Consider the following 13,177-nt stretch of genomic DNA (forward strand, 5'->3'; position numbering starts at 1 on the left):
TAAGTGGATTGGCCATTCTAAATTTCCCTTTAGTGTCCTAAAGATTAGGTGGGGTTACCGCTTTAGGAGGATAGGGTGGAGGCATGGGCTTAAGTAAGGTGCTCTTTCCAAGGGCCGGTGCATACCCGATGGGCCAAATGGCCTCCTACTGCATTGTAGGGATTCTATGATGCCTCCTAAAGTCCCATAAAACGTTGTTGATGTTATTTCAAATGACAATTTCAAAACTGAGATTGATAGAATGAGGATATTGGGCTTAATTCAGGTGAAGGAAATAGAGATCTGTAAAGATTATGAAAGGTTTTGATAAGTAAAATACAAACAAATTTCTATTGGTTCATAAATTGGGATGCATGAATTACAAATCATCACCAAAGAACAAAGGAAAATATTCCAGAATGTATTTTGCAGCAGGGAGTTGTTAAGACATCGACTACCCTCCCATAAACAATGGCCGAACATGAATTCATTAGAAAAGTGATTAAACAATTTAAAAAGTAAAACTTTAAAGGGCTTGGAGAAAGAGCAGGGGAGGAAGAATAGTTCTTTCAGAGAGCTAGTGCAGAATTGTTGGAAGAACATCTTCCTCATATGGTGTAATGTTTTTATGCTTCTATGATGGTTATGCTTAATTAACATCAAAATACCAGCTCCATTTCTACATGGCCTGCCTGTTTCTCATGGTTGATGGCAAATGATTTAACGTGTTTTGACCGAATGCCATTATATCTGTAGTGCAGCATAATAATTGGAGAAGCACCTTGTAAAGGGCAATTAGGGATGAGCAATAAATGTTGGCCTAGCCAGCTACGCCCCACATTCCATGAACAATAAAACATGAGCCAACTAATCATCTGGTTTAATAATGCTCTGTTTAAGGCTTCTGTTGCTCCAAGGTACAAAATGAAAGATTGTTTTTTTAACAAAAAAGGAAAAATACTGATTAGATGATGAATCCTCAAAAATCACAAGTCACAACGCCAGCATTATGGTGGTGATTTCTGGTGGCTTCCACTAGTGACTGTGTTGGAATTTATGGGGTTATACTTTATCCACCTGGAGCTAGCAGGTGTATACAACATTATGGTACCCTCCAGCACTTGCCCAACTGGTGCCTGTTTACCATGTGCAAAGGGACAATTAAATAATTAAAACCTGATCATTCATGCATAGGGTCTGATACTTTTTCCCCAACACCCACTGCCCACCACAGCCTCTTCCCTGCAATCTCTGCAAAATGGTACCTATCTCAACCCAAGATGATATGTCTCATCTTATTTGGCATCCCAATCCAACATCACATCTTAAAAATATTGTTACAAGCTCAAAATGGAAAATTGGGCAGTAACCATTACAAACATTTGATGTCCTCATCCAATGTTATCCCAAGCCCGAGTAAATGAGAATAAAATTTGCACCATATACTCGTGCAATGGTCATCGCATGGTAGATACACACTGATTAAAGTGTGTAACTGATTGAAGTCCTCTTGTCCAGTCTCTTCCCACCTTCTGAAGGGCAACTAGGGATGGGCAATAAATGCTGGCCTAACCAGCGAGGCCCACAAACCATAAATGAATTTTTTTTAAAAACATTAGTGATTCCTCCAACACCCTACATCATATCAACAACTTCCACTGCCCTAAGCACCTCCTCTTTACCACGGATGTTCAATCCCTCTATACATCCATTCCTCACCATGATGGTCTGAGGGCTTTCCACTTCTTTGTCGAACAGACGCAGGCCTGAACAATCCCCATCCACCAACACTCTCCTCCATCTGGCTGAACTTGTCCTCTCCCTGAACAATTTCTCTTTTAATATGTCTAATTTCCTCCAAACCAAATGTTATGGATACCCGCATGGGTCCCAGTTTTGCCTGTCTCTTTATGGAGTATGTTCCAGACCGCCTCTTCACAACACCTTTTTTAAAAATACATTTAGTGTACCCAATTCATTTTTTCCAATTAAGGGGCAATTTATCGTGGCCAATCCACCTATCCTGCACATCTTTGGGCTGTGGGGGTGAAACCCATGCAAACACGGGGAGAATGTGCAAACTCCACACGGACAGTGACCCAGAGCCGGGATCGAACCCGAGACCTCGGCGCCATGAGGCAGCATGCTAACCACTGCGCCACCGTGCTGCCCTCCATTTTACAACTCTTATCGGTACATTGATGACTGTTTCGATGCTGCTTCATGTTCCCGTCTGGACCTGGAAAAATGTATTAATTTTGCTTCCAATGTCCATCCCTCACCTTCATATGGTTCATCTCCGACACTTCCCTTCCTCGAGGTTTCTATTTCAATTTCTGGAGGTAAACTGTCCACTAGTATCCATTACAAACCCACCGACTCCCACAGCTACCTCGACTACAGCTCTTCACACGCCACATCCTACAAGGACTCCATCCCACTCTTCCAGTTCCTTCGCCTCCGTTGCATCTGTTCCGATGATGCCACTTTCCAAAATAGTACTACTGACATGTCTTCATTCTTCCTTAATCATCGTTTCCCACCCACTGTGGTTGACAGGGCTCTCAACTGTGTCCAACCTACACCTCTGCTCTCATCCCTTCCCCTCTGTCCCAGCACTAGGATAAAGTCCCTCTTGTCCTCACTTTTCACCCCACCGGCCTCCGCATTCAAAGAATCATCCTCCATCAGTTCCACCAACACCAGCATGATGCCACCACCAAACACACCTTCCCCTCACTCCCCGTCAACATTCCGCAGGGTCGACTTCCGGTGGGGTGGGCGAGCAGGGCGGGGAAATCCCTGAGACCCCACGCATTCCCCGACTATCGACGGCCTTTGGGGCCGCCACGAGCAGCCAGCGGGGCCGGTTTAAAAGCCGGCAAAGAACCCCGCGCGGGTGTCGGGCGGCAGGGGCTGAGGTGCCTGGCCCGGCAGGTCAGAGCAGCGGGGGTGGAGCTACGGAGAGGCCGTGGCGGCAGGCCCAAGCGCCATGTAGGGAGGGTGCTCCACGTCGGATGGCTCCCACCTAAGAAGAAGAAGGTTGAAGCCTGGTCCCAGGTGAATGTAGAGGAGAAAGAAAGATGATTTATGGAAGTTTGGTATAAAAGTTGTTTTTTTCTCAAAAAAGAAGAATGTCAGATTGATGAAGGGCAGGAGGGTGAAGGGGGAAGAGGAGAAAGGAAAGAAGATAAAAAACAATAAGCCGCTAAAAGATGCGAAAAGCAGCGTCAAAGAAAGGAGGAAACGCGGGTTCGCCGCCGAAGGAGAAGACGAGCAAAAGCAAAAGTGTTGACAGGATGGCGGAAGCCGAACTGCAAGGCGGGACCGCACTACTTACGGTGGAGAAGATGACCGAGGTGATGGAGCTGGAAAAACGTTTGGTGAGGCACATGGAGATCCTGAGGAAAGAGATGGCGGTCGTGGTGAGGTCATTGTTGGAGGAGGCAATCGGCCTGATCAGGGTGGAGGTGGCAAAGGCATTGGCCGAGGTGAGAGAGCAGGGGGAGAAGATGAAGGAGGTGGAGGAGGCCGTGACACGACACAGCGGCCAGGTCACCTTGATGGGGGACGAGCTGCGGAGGGTGGTGGAGGTTAACAGAGGGCTCCGAGCAAAGCTGGAAGACTTGGAAAACCGCTCAAGGCGGCACAATTTGAGAATTGTGGGCTTGCCCGAAGGGACAGAGGGCCCAAGGCCAACGCAATACTTCGCTAAGAAGTTGGCGGAGCTGATGGGGGAGGGTGAGAACCCCACCCTGTACGAGCTAGACCGAGCTCATCGGTCATTAAGGCCGAAGCCCAAAGTGAACGAGCCGCCAAGGGCAGTAATTATCTGCTTCCATAAGTTTTGCATGAAGGAGAAAGTATTAAGCTGGGCGAAGCAGAAGCGTGAGGTGCTGTGGGATGGTACTGCGGTTCGGATCTACCAGGACTGGACGGTGGAGTTGGCAAAAAGACGAGCTGCGTTTGGGCGAGTGAAGGCGGCTTTGTACAAGAAGGGGGTGCGATTTGGTGTGGTGTACCCGGCGAAGTTGAGAGTAACATATAAAGCCAAAGACTTTTATTTTGAGACAGCGGAGGCGGCTGAGGCGTTGGTGAGGTCAGAAGGCTTGGGACAGACGTGAAGAGCGGAACTGGAAGAAAGACTGTGGACTGTGTTTGAGCGGCTGGAAAATGTACAAATGTTACAACTTTCTTTTTACTGATTTGTATTGAAATTTACTTCTCTTTGCATTGTTAGAGTTCAAGTTAATGGCGTTCTGTGTTGCGGCGGTTAAATGTTATGTTAGTGAATTGTAGGGGTTGGATTGTTGGGCTTGTTTTGGTGTTTCTTTCTCTGGGACTGGGCGGAAGGGGGCGAGAGGTATTGGCGGGGGGGGAGCCATCCGCGCTAGCTAACTAGAGTCAGTTAGTGAAGGGGGGTGAGGTGAGAGGAGGACTGCGGACATTGGAGCCTGGATAGCAGGCTTCAATGGGCCTACGAGGCGAGCAAGAGTGGGTGGAGGGAGGGATGTTGGGGGATGTTTTTGTAGGGGGGGGTTCTTGGGGGGGGGGGGGGGAGAAAGGGGTTCGATGTTAACAATGGATAGGGGCGGGTCAGGCTTATGGGGCAGGGCCCGGTCGTATGGTGATGGTGGATAAGAAAGGTGGGGGGGAGGGTGAGAGACCCCCAGTAAGGATAATCACTTGGAACGCGAGAGGGCTAGGAGGTCCGGTCAAGAGGTCAAGGGTGCTTGCACATCTTAAAAGTTTGAAAGCCGATGTAGCCATGCTGCAGGAGACTCACTTGAGGGTGAAGGACCAGGTGAGACTTAAAAAGGGCTGGGTTAGCCAAGTGTTTCACTCCGGATTTGATGGAAGGGCTCGAGGGGTAGCGGTGCTGGTCAGCAAAAGGGTACGCTTCAAGATAGAGAAGGTGGTGGCAGATCAGGGGGGTAGATATGTGATTGTGACAGGGGCATTGGAGGGGAGATTAGTGGCGCTGTTAAGTGTATATGGTCCCAATTGGGACGATGTGGGATTCGCGAGGAAGGTGGTTGGGGCTATTCCCGACTTAGACACGCATGAGCTGATTGTGGGGGGCGGGGGACTGGAACCTGGTGCAGGAGCCAAGGTTGGACATATCACGGCCGCGCTCGCTGGTCCCATCAGGGGGGGGCGACGGCGCTGGCTAGGCTAATGGTGGAAATGGGAGGGGTGGACCCTTGGAGGTTCCTGCACCCAAGGGAACGGGTGTATTCATTTTTCTCAGCGGTCCACAACGTATACTCGCGGATCGACTTTTTTGTGGTGGGGAAGGCTTTGCTGGCTGGAGTCAAGGGGTCGGAATACTCTGCAATTGCAGTGTCAGATCACGCTCCACATTGGGTGGATATGGTGCTAGAGAAGGGGGCAGCGCAGAGACCAGGGTGGAAACTGGATGTGGGGCTTTTGGGGAACCAAGTATTCTGTGAGAAAATTGAAAAGGTAATTAAGGAATATGTAGGCTTTAATTGTACGGGTGAGGTGTCGAAGGCAGTCGTCTGGGAGGCTCTAAAGGCAGTGGTGAGAGGTGAGGTAATTTCATTTAAGGCTAGGGTGGATAAAGAGGAGAGGTTGGAGCGGCAGAGGGCAATAGATGAGATGTTGGAGGTAGATAGGAGGTATGCAGAGGATGGGGACCCGGCGAAGTTGGGAAAGAGGAAGGAACTACAGGCGAGCTTCAACCGACTGTCCACCAGGAAGGTGGTGCGCCAACTGAGACGAGCAAGGGGTGCAGTTTATGAACATGGAGATAAGGCAGTATGTTAGCAGGTCAGCTCCGGAGGGAGACAGCGGCAAGGGAAATTCTTCAGGTGAAGGATAGGGCAGGGAAGTTGGTGGTGGCCCCAGTGCTGATTAACAAGGAGTTTTATGAGAGGTTGTACAAGTCAGAGCCACTCGGAGGAGACCGTGAGATGCAGGAATTTCTCGATGGGTTGGAGTACCCGAGGCTAGGGGAGGGGGACAGGGCTACATTAGAAGGAGCAATAGTGGAGCAGGAGATAAAGGATGCGATTGGGAGGATGCAGTCGGGGAAGGTGGCAGGGCCGGATGGGTTTCCGGTGGAATATTATAAAAAATTTAAGGATAGGTTGGCACCCCTGATGGTGGGGATGTTTGAGGAGGCGATAGGGAAGGGGGTGTTGCCGCAAACCTTGGGGCAGGCATCGATTTCCCTGTTACTAAAAAAAGATAAGGATCCGACGGAGTGTGGGTCGTATCGGCCCATATCACTTCTGAATGTGGACGTAAAAGTGTTGGCGAAGGTACTGGCGGGTAGGCTGGAGGAGTGCCTTCCGAAAGTAATAGGGGAGGATCAGACGGGGTTCGTGAAAGGGAGGCAGCTGTTTTCGAACATTAGGAGGGTTTTGAACGTTGTTATGGCACCGGCGGAAAGAAAGGAAACAGAGGTAGTTGTGGCATTGGACGCCTAGAAGGCGTTCGATCGGGTAGAATGGGGGTACCTGATGGCAGTGCTGGAGCGGTTTGGGATTGGACCAAGGTTTGTGAACTGGATAAAGCTATTATATAAGGAACTGAAGGCGAGTGTCCGCACAAATATTATCAGTTTGAGATATTTCTCTCTCCACCGTGGGACGAGACAGGGATGTCCTATGTCCCCCCCTGCTGTTTGCACTTGCGATTGAGCCATTGGCCATCGCATTGAGAAGTTCGGGAGCATGGAAAGGAATAGTGCGGGGGGGGGGGGGGGGGGGAATAGAGCATAGGGTGTCCTTATATGCCGACGACTTGCTGCTGTATGTGTTGGAGCCGAGTGCGTCGATAGGAGGAATATTGGAGCTACTGCGGGTATTTGGGTCTTTCTCGGGGTACAAGTTGAACCTGGACAAGATTGAGTACTTTGTGGTGTCTCAGCCGGGGGTGGGGGCAGGGGTGGGGGGGCTGCCATTCCGTAGAGCAGGGACTCATTTTAGGTATCTGGGGATGCAGGTTGCCCGGGAGTGGGGAAGGCTTCGCAGGTACAACATCACTAGTTTGGTGGGGAAAGTGAAAGCAGATCTGGCAAGGTGGGACGGCCTTCCTCTGTCACTGGCGGGTTGGGTACAGGCGGTTAAAATGAATGTGTTGCCGCGATTCCTGTTTATTTTTGAATGCCTACCGATTTTCCTGCCAAAGTCTTTTTTCAGGGAGATTGAGGGAAGGATTACCTCATTCATATGGGGAGGGAAGGTGGCCAGAGTGAGAAAGGTGCTGCTACAGAGGGGAAAGCAGGCAGGGGGTTTGGGTCTCCCGAACTTGTTGTCCTACTACTGGGCGGCGAATGCGGAGAAAGTGCGGAGCTGGGTCAGAGGGGTGGATTCTCAGTGGGTCAGAATGGAGGAGAGTTTGTGCAGGGGGTCGGGGCTGAAGGCACTTGCAACAGCGCCGCTCCCAATAGCTCCGGGGAAATATTCAGGGACTCCGGTAATAATAGCTTAATTGAAAATCTGGAGGCAGTTTCGCCAACACTTCGGGTTGGGGTTAGGGTCAAGGGAAATGCCGATACGGGGGAACCACAGATTTGAGCCAGGGAGGTGGGATGGAAGTTTTCGGAAATGGGAAGAGAAGGGGATTAAGACACTAAAAGATTTGTTTCTTCGGGGTCGGTTTGCAGGATTGAGGGAGCTGGAAGCGAAGTATGGGCTAGAGCAGGGAGAAGAGTTTAGGTACATGCAGGTTCGGGATTTTGCCAGGAAGGAGATACAGAGCTTCCCAGAGGAACCGGCCTCCACATTGCTGGAGGAGGTGTTGACGACAAGGGGACTGGAGAAGGGGGCAGTGTCAGCGGTGTACGGAGCCATTTTGGAAGAGGATAAGGCACCACTGGAAGAGATCAAAGCAAAGTGAGAGGAAGAGCTGGGAGAGGTTATAGAGGAGGGAGTCTGGTGTGAGGTGCTCCGGAGAGTGAATGCCTCCACCTCATGTGCGAGGTTGGGGCTGTTACAGTTGAAGGTGGTATATAGAGCGCACCTCACGGCGGCGAGGATGAGCCGATTTTTTGAAGGAGTGGAGGATGTGTGTGAGCGTTGCGGTGGGGGGCCCGCGAATCACGTTCATATGTTTTGGTCCTGTCCAAAGCTAGGGGAGTACTGGAAGGAGGTGTTTAGGGTAATTTCCAAGGTGGTGCGTGTGAAACTGGACCCGGGTCCCCAGGAGGCCATATTTGGGGTGTCGGACCAGCCAGGGTTGGAAACGGGAGCGGAGGCAGATATCATAGCCTTCGCCTCGTTGATCGCCAGAAGGCGGATCCTGCTGGGATGGAGAGCAGCCTCTCCACCCAGTGCCCTGGCGTGGCGGGGGGACCTGTTGGAATACTTGACCCTTGAGAAGGTTAAGTTCGAATTGCGGGGAAGCTCGGAGGGGTTCTACAAGTCATGGGCACTATTTATTATGCACTTTCAAGAACTGGATAACATCGAACATTAGTTGGGGAGGGGGGCTGTGTAGATTAAGGGTGACTATGGGTAATCCCTGATTCCTTTTTGTCATTTGTTTATGTAAACATGTGGGCTGAGGTTTGGGGGTTGGTGGGCGGATGGGATCGTTGTTATTATGGGGATTGACATATCTTGCTGAATATTGTTTATTGTTGATGGGTGTAAATGTGGAAGAAGATGTGAAAAAGGGGAATTAAAAAATTAAAAAAAATTTTTTTTAAAAAAAAAACATTCCGCAGGGTCCACTCCTCCAACTCCTCACTCTCTTCCCACGACATCTTCCCATGCAATCGCAGATGCTGTAACACCTGCCTCTTTACCTCCTCCCTGCTCACCATCCCAGAGCCTAAATACTCTTTTCAAGTGAGGCAGCACTTCACATGTACCTCCTTCAATCTGGTCTATTGCATTTGCTGCTCGCAATGCGGTCTGCTCTACATTGGAGAGACTAAACGCAGACCGGGTGACTGCTTTGCAGAATACCTTTGGTCCGTCCACAAGCAAGACCCGGACCTTCAGGTCACTTGTCATTTCAACTCACCGTCCTGCTCTCACGTCCACATGTCCGCCCTTGGCCTGCTGCAATATTCCAGTGAGGCCCAGAGCAAACTGGAGGAACAGCACCTCCTCTTCCGATTAAGCATGTTACAGCTTTCCGGACTTAACATTGAGTTCAGCAACTTCAGACTGTGAACTCTCTCCTCCACCTTAACCCCTATAATCAATTTATTTTCATTTCTTTGTTTTTCCCTCACCATCTGTTCACTGTTCCTAGTTTTCTTTTGACACACTGCTCATCTTTGCTCTGCCATTGACGCATTCTACTCTCTTTATGTGCCACTATCAGCACCCTTCTTAGCCATAATTACCCCGATTTACATTCCTTTTGTTTTTCTGTCCACAACATCTTTGTCAATCTCCACTTATCGCTGCCCTCTATCCACCTCCACAACAATATAAATCTGATCCTATTTCCAGCTTTGACAGAGTCATTCAGACTCAAAACGTTAGCTCCCTTCTCTCTCCACATATGCTGACAGACCTGCTGCTATTGTTCAGTATTTTCTGTTTTTGTTTCAGATTCCAGCATCCACAGTAATTTGCTTTTATCTGATTGAAGTCATGATGGCTGAACTGCTGTGGATATTAGTACATTGGGCAATGTGTGTATAATCTATGATACCCTTGACTTTGTGAGATCCTGCAATCTAAATGATTCCAAGCAACTGTTCTATTTTTTGGCCCTCAACAATAGTGGCCCTCTGAAATAAGTTCATATGGTGGATGTTGATTCTATTAATTGCTTCAAGTAAGAGCTGGATCCATTTCTGACCATTTCCAAAGATGTTCCTTGTCTACAGACTTGACCCCATTACTGTTCCTGCCTCCACTTACTGGGTGCAATTGCTGAGGGCTCCTGATTCTTGACAGCCTGTATGGAGGGGGGAGGGGTGATTCTCTGGCCGCATTGCGCCTGGTGCAAATCCCACTATGTTGGGAGAATAGCGGAGAGCCCCTAAATGGGATTTGCACTGGGCTCCGAACACTGCGCAATGTTTCCAGCCCACTGCAGCTGGGCAATCTGGCTCACGCCCAGATTCGCATATTTAAATCGTCATTTAAACATGCCGGGACAGTTTGAAGCCGGATTCTTCTGGCTCATGGTATTCTCCCCCCGCTGAAGAATGGACGTGATGCCCACACTGGGGGGCTCGGAGAGCATTGGAGCCCCTGGGTGGTCGAGGACATGGCAGGACTCGATCCCGGCCCTGGCTCACTGTCCGTGTAGAGTTTGCACATTCTCCCCGTATCGACATGGGTTTTACCCCCACAACCCAAAGATGTGCAGGGTAGGTGGATTGGTCACACTAATCTAGGACAAAAGTTCGGCACAACATCGCAGGCCGAAGGGCCTGTTCTGTGCTGTATTTTCTACGTTCTATGTACATTGCCCCTTAATTGCAAAAAATAATTGGGTATTCTAAATTTATTTTAAAAATACACCAGAGTGGCAGCGCCTGTTGCAGGTTGGCATTGCTTGGGGCAGGGCCAGAATGGGATTACCAAATGGCTCTCACCTGTGAAGGGGTGTGACTGAAGGGAGACCCATTAGGAGGGCCCTGATGCTCCGATGTCAGCGATCCTGAGGGGAAGGGGAAAGAGGGGGTTGATACCAGCAAGGATGGTGAGGCGGGGCACTGAAACCCGGATGCTGATATTGGGGCCTTTATTGTCACTTTGAGATTCTGGTGCACTTTGAAAAGGGTGCCTCCATTTCGGTGAAGCCAGATTTGCCAGCATGTTTGCCCCCCCACCCCCAGTCAGTGTCGGTGCAAATTGTACCCCCCGCCAAAAAAATGACTAAATTGGTAATCGCGCCGAAACAGCTGACCAATTTGCACAGAATTTCTCATCCAAAATGACACTGAAGTTATTTTTTAGCAGCATTCCAACTTGGGGCCTTCTATTGCAGCTTCAGTGAGCTTAGTTGAAAGTTTGACAGGCATGGATCTGGTTTTCTTTCCGGTGATGTTCAAAATGGCCAGTGCTGAAAACAGTGGAGGGACGCTGGCCTCGCTGTTTGTTTGCCATTTTATTTAATCCTGTTTAATCCCGGTTCGGAATGTGAAAATCCAGCCCCAAAAGGGCTAAGTAAGGCAGTAAAGTCCAAACACCTGTTGTAAACCTTCTTCATGCACACTGTATTTTTAAGACAGCAAGTGGATGAGAATTGCACAAGCACCTGTGGCAGCTGTCTTTAAATGGATTCTGCTTGAGTGAACTACCTTCACTGTCAACACCTTATGTTTCTGGTTGTCAGCATAAATTGATGGAATCGAGAAAAGCTGAGCAAAGTCATATTACCATTTATATGATGTCATTTCCTTTCCAAATATATTAATGAAGTCTGCGACTTTTCAGGTCAGAGTTTCCATCGCCATCTCATGTCCAGTTCAAAATTGGATGCCTCTAAAAACAGACAGAGATTAGGTGGACCACCAATTCATTACACTCTGTTTGTAACCATCTTAAAGACGTATTAGCCCCATAAATCCAAATAATTATACATTTCGATTTGTATGGTGGTGTACAATTAAACAACCAACAGGAGGAAGAGACAAAAAACATTCCCATTCTCAGTGATGGCAGAATTCAGAAGATAAAGCTGAAGCTTTTATAACCAGCTTCAGCCAAAAATACTGAGTGGATGATCCTTCTTGACCTCTTCCTGAAGACCCCACCATTAGAAATACTGGTCTTCAGCTAACATTCACGTCAAATGGCATCAAGGTAAGACCAAGTACACTGAGCTTTCAACCCTGACAACATTTGTCCTGAAGCACTGGTAACCCAGTAGTTACAACACTGGCATCCAACAACAGTCTGAAAGATTGCCCCAATATGTTCCAAACACAAAAAGCAGGGCAAATCTAACTTGGCTAATTACAATGCTATCAGCCTGCTCCTATTCGTCACAGGTGATGGAAGGAATCAAGCAGCAATTATTCACTAATAATCCAGTCACTGGTGCTCGGTTTGGATGCCACAATGGATCATTCCACTCCAGACCATATTTCAGTCTTGGAAACAAAACCTGAATAACAAAGGTGAAGCAACAATGACTTTAGACATTAAGGTAACATTTGATTGAGTGTGACCCTAACCAGTCCTAATAAAAGGAGATTGGGGACGCATGGTTGAAGAGTTATTTTCTGAAGAGAGGGATGATGAAGGCAGATTTGAAGGAAAGGACAGGACTGGAAGAGTGTTATAACCTGCCTGCTTATCATTGGCTGGGGACTAATGACAATCCCACAATCCTGTGGGAGTATGAGCTTCCCCAATGAGGGGGGCGGAGAAATCATTAGCAGACTCCCTGTATAAATAAAGCTGGCCAGTTTGGAACCAGCAGGAAGGAATAAGCAGCAAGCGAAGTTGCTGCTGCTGTTGTATATATATATATATATATATATGTTATTGTAAATAAATGTTATTTCTTTGTATCCTTGAAACTCGTGCTGGATTCTTCGTGGCCCTCACAAAAAAGAGAGAACCGTTAACAATATCAGTTAACAGAGGACCACAAAGAGATTGGGTTGTCAACAATTGAGTGGGGATAGGATCAAGGGAGCTGGAGGTGGATCTCATGGACATGTTGAGCTTGGAGAGGGAACAAGAAGAGAAAAAATAGAAAGATGGGAGTTCAGAGCTAGGACAGGGGCAACTTTAGAGAAAGTTTAACTCGTTGGGCTAGTGGAGGGGAGGCAAGTGCTAGAGGCAGTTTATTGGATTGTCTTGATCTTAGTGCTAAATATGTCCATGAGCTCCTCGATTTATTGTTGGAGGCGAGGACAGATGAGAGAGGTAAGAGGGGTTTAGGAAGACTGTTTGCAGAAGAGTTATTTCTATATTGTAGGATGATCAGATGAGAGCAAATACCAATATTGCTTTGTGTTCCAACCAGAACCGGTGATGCAATGTTAAATGAATTGTTCACCATGTCCTTTCAAGTCTGCATCTCCTGGAGTAGAGATAATGACTGTACCATTAGGAATGGCCATGGTGAGAGGGAGTAGTGGTTTTATTGGGGACTAGGGCACAGAACGTGGAAGTGAGAGCGCACTTGGGCAAATCAGTGACAGCAGAATATGTTGGAGTGAATGGAGGCGGGGTGCTAAAGGCTACATAGTTGGTGTTATGTTCTGTGTTGTGGCTGTGGTAAAGATGCACACAGAACA

The 13,177-nt window shown here is 48.4% G+C and overlaps 1 long non-coding RNA gene across 1 annotated transcript in view; it reads right to left on the reverse strand.

Annotated features, from left to right (window-relative positions):
* The window catches only part of LOC140385494 (uncharacterized), a 122,775-nt gene that overhangs the window by 102,289 nt on the left and 7,309 nt on the right, over window positions 1-13,177 (reverse strand). Inside the window, exon 2 of the long non-coding RNA XR_011933391.1 lies at window positions 11,304-11,408. This is a non-coding gene — a long non-coding RNA (uncharacterized lncRNA). The remainder of the gene's footprint in view (window positions 1-11,303; window positions 11,409-13,177) is intronic.

The sequence above is a fragment of the Scyliorhinus torazame genome, chromosome 11, assembly GCF_047496885.1.
Source record: "Scyliorhinus torazame isolate Kashiwa2021f chromosome 11, sScyTor2.1, whole genome shotgun sequence".
Classification (NCBI taxonomy): domain Eukaryota; kingdom Metazoa; phylum Chordata; class Chondrichthyes; order Carcharhiniformes; family Scyliorhinidae; genus Scyliorhinus; species Scyliorhinus torazame.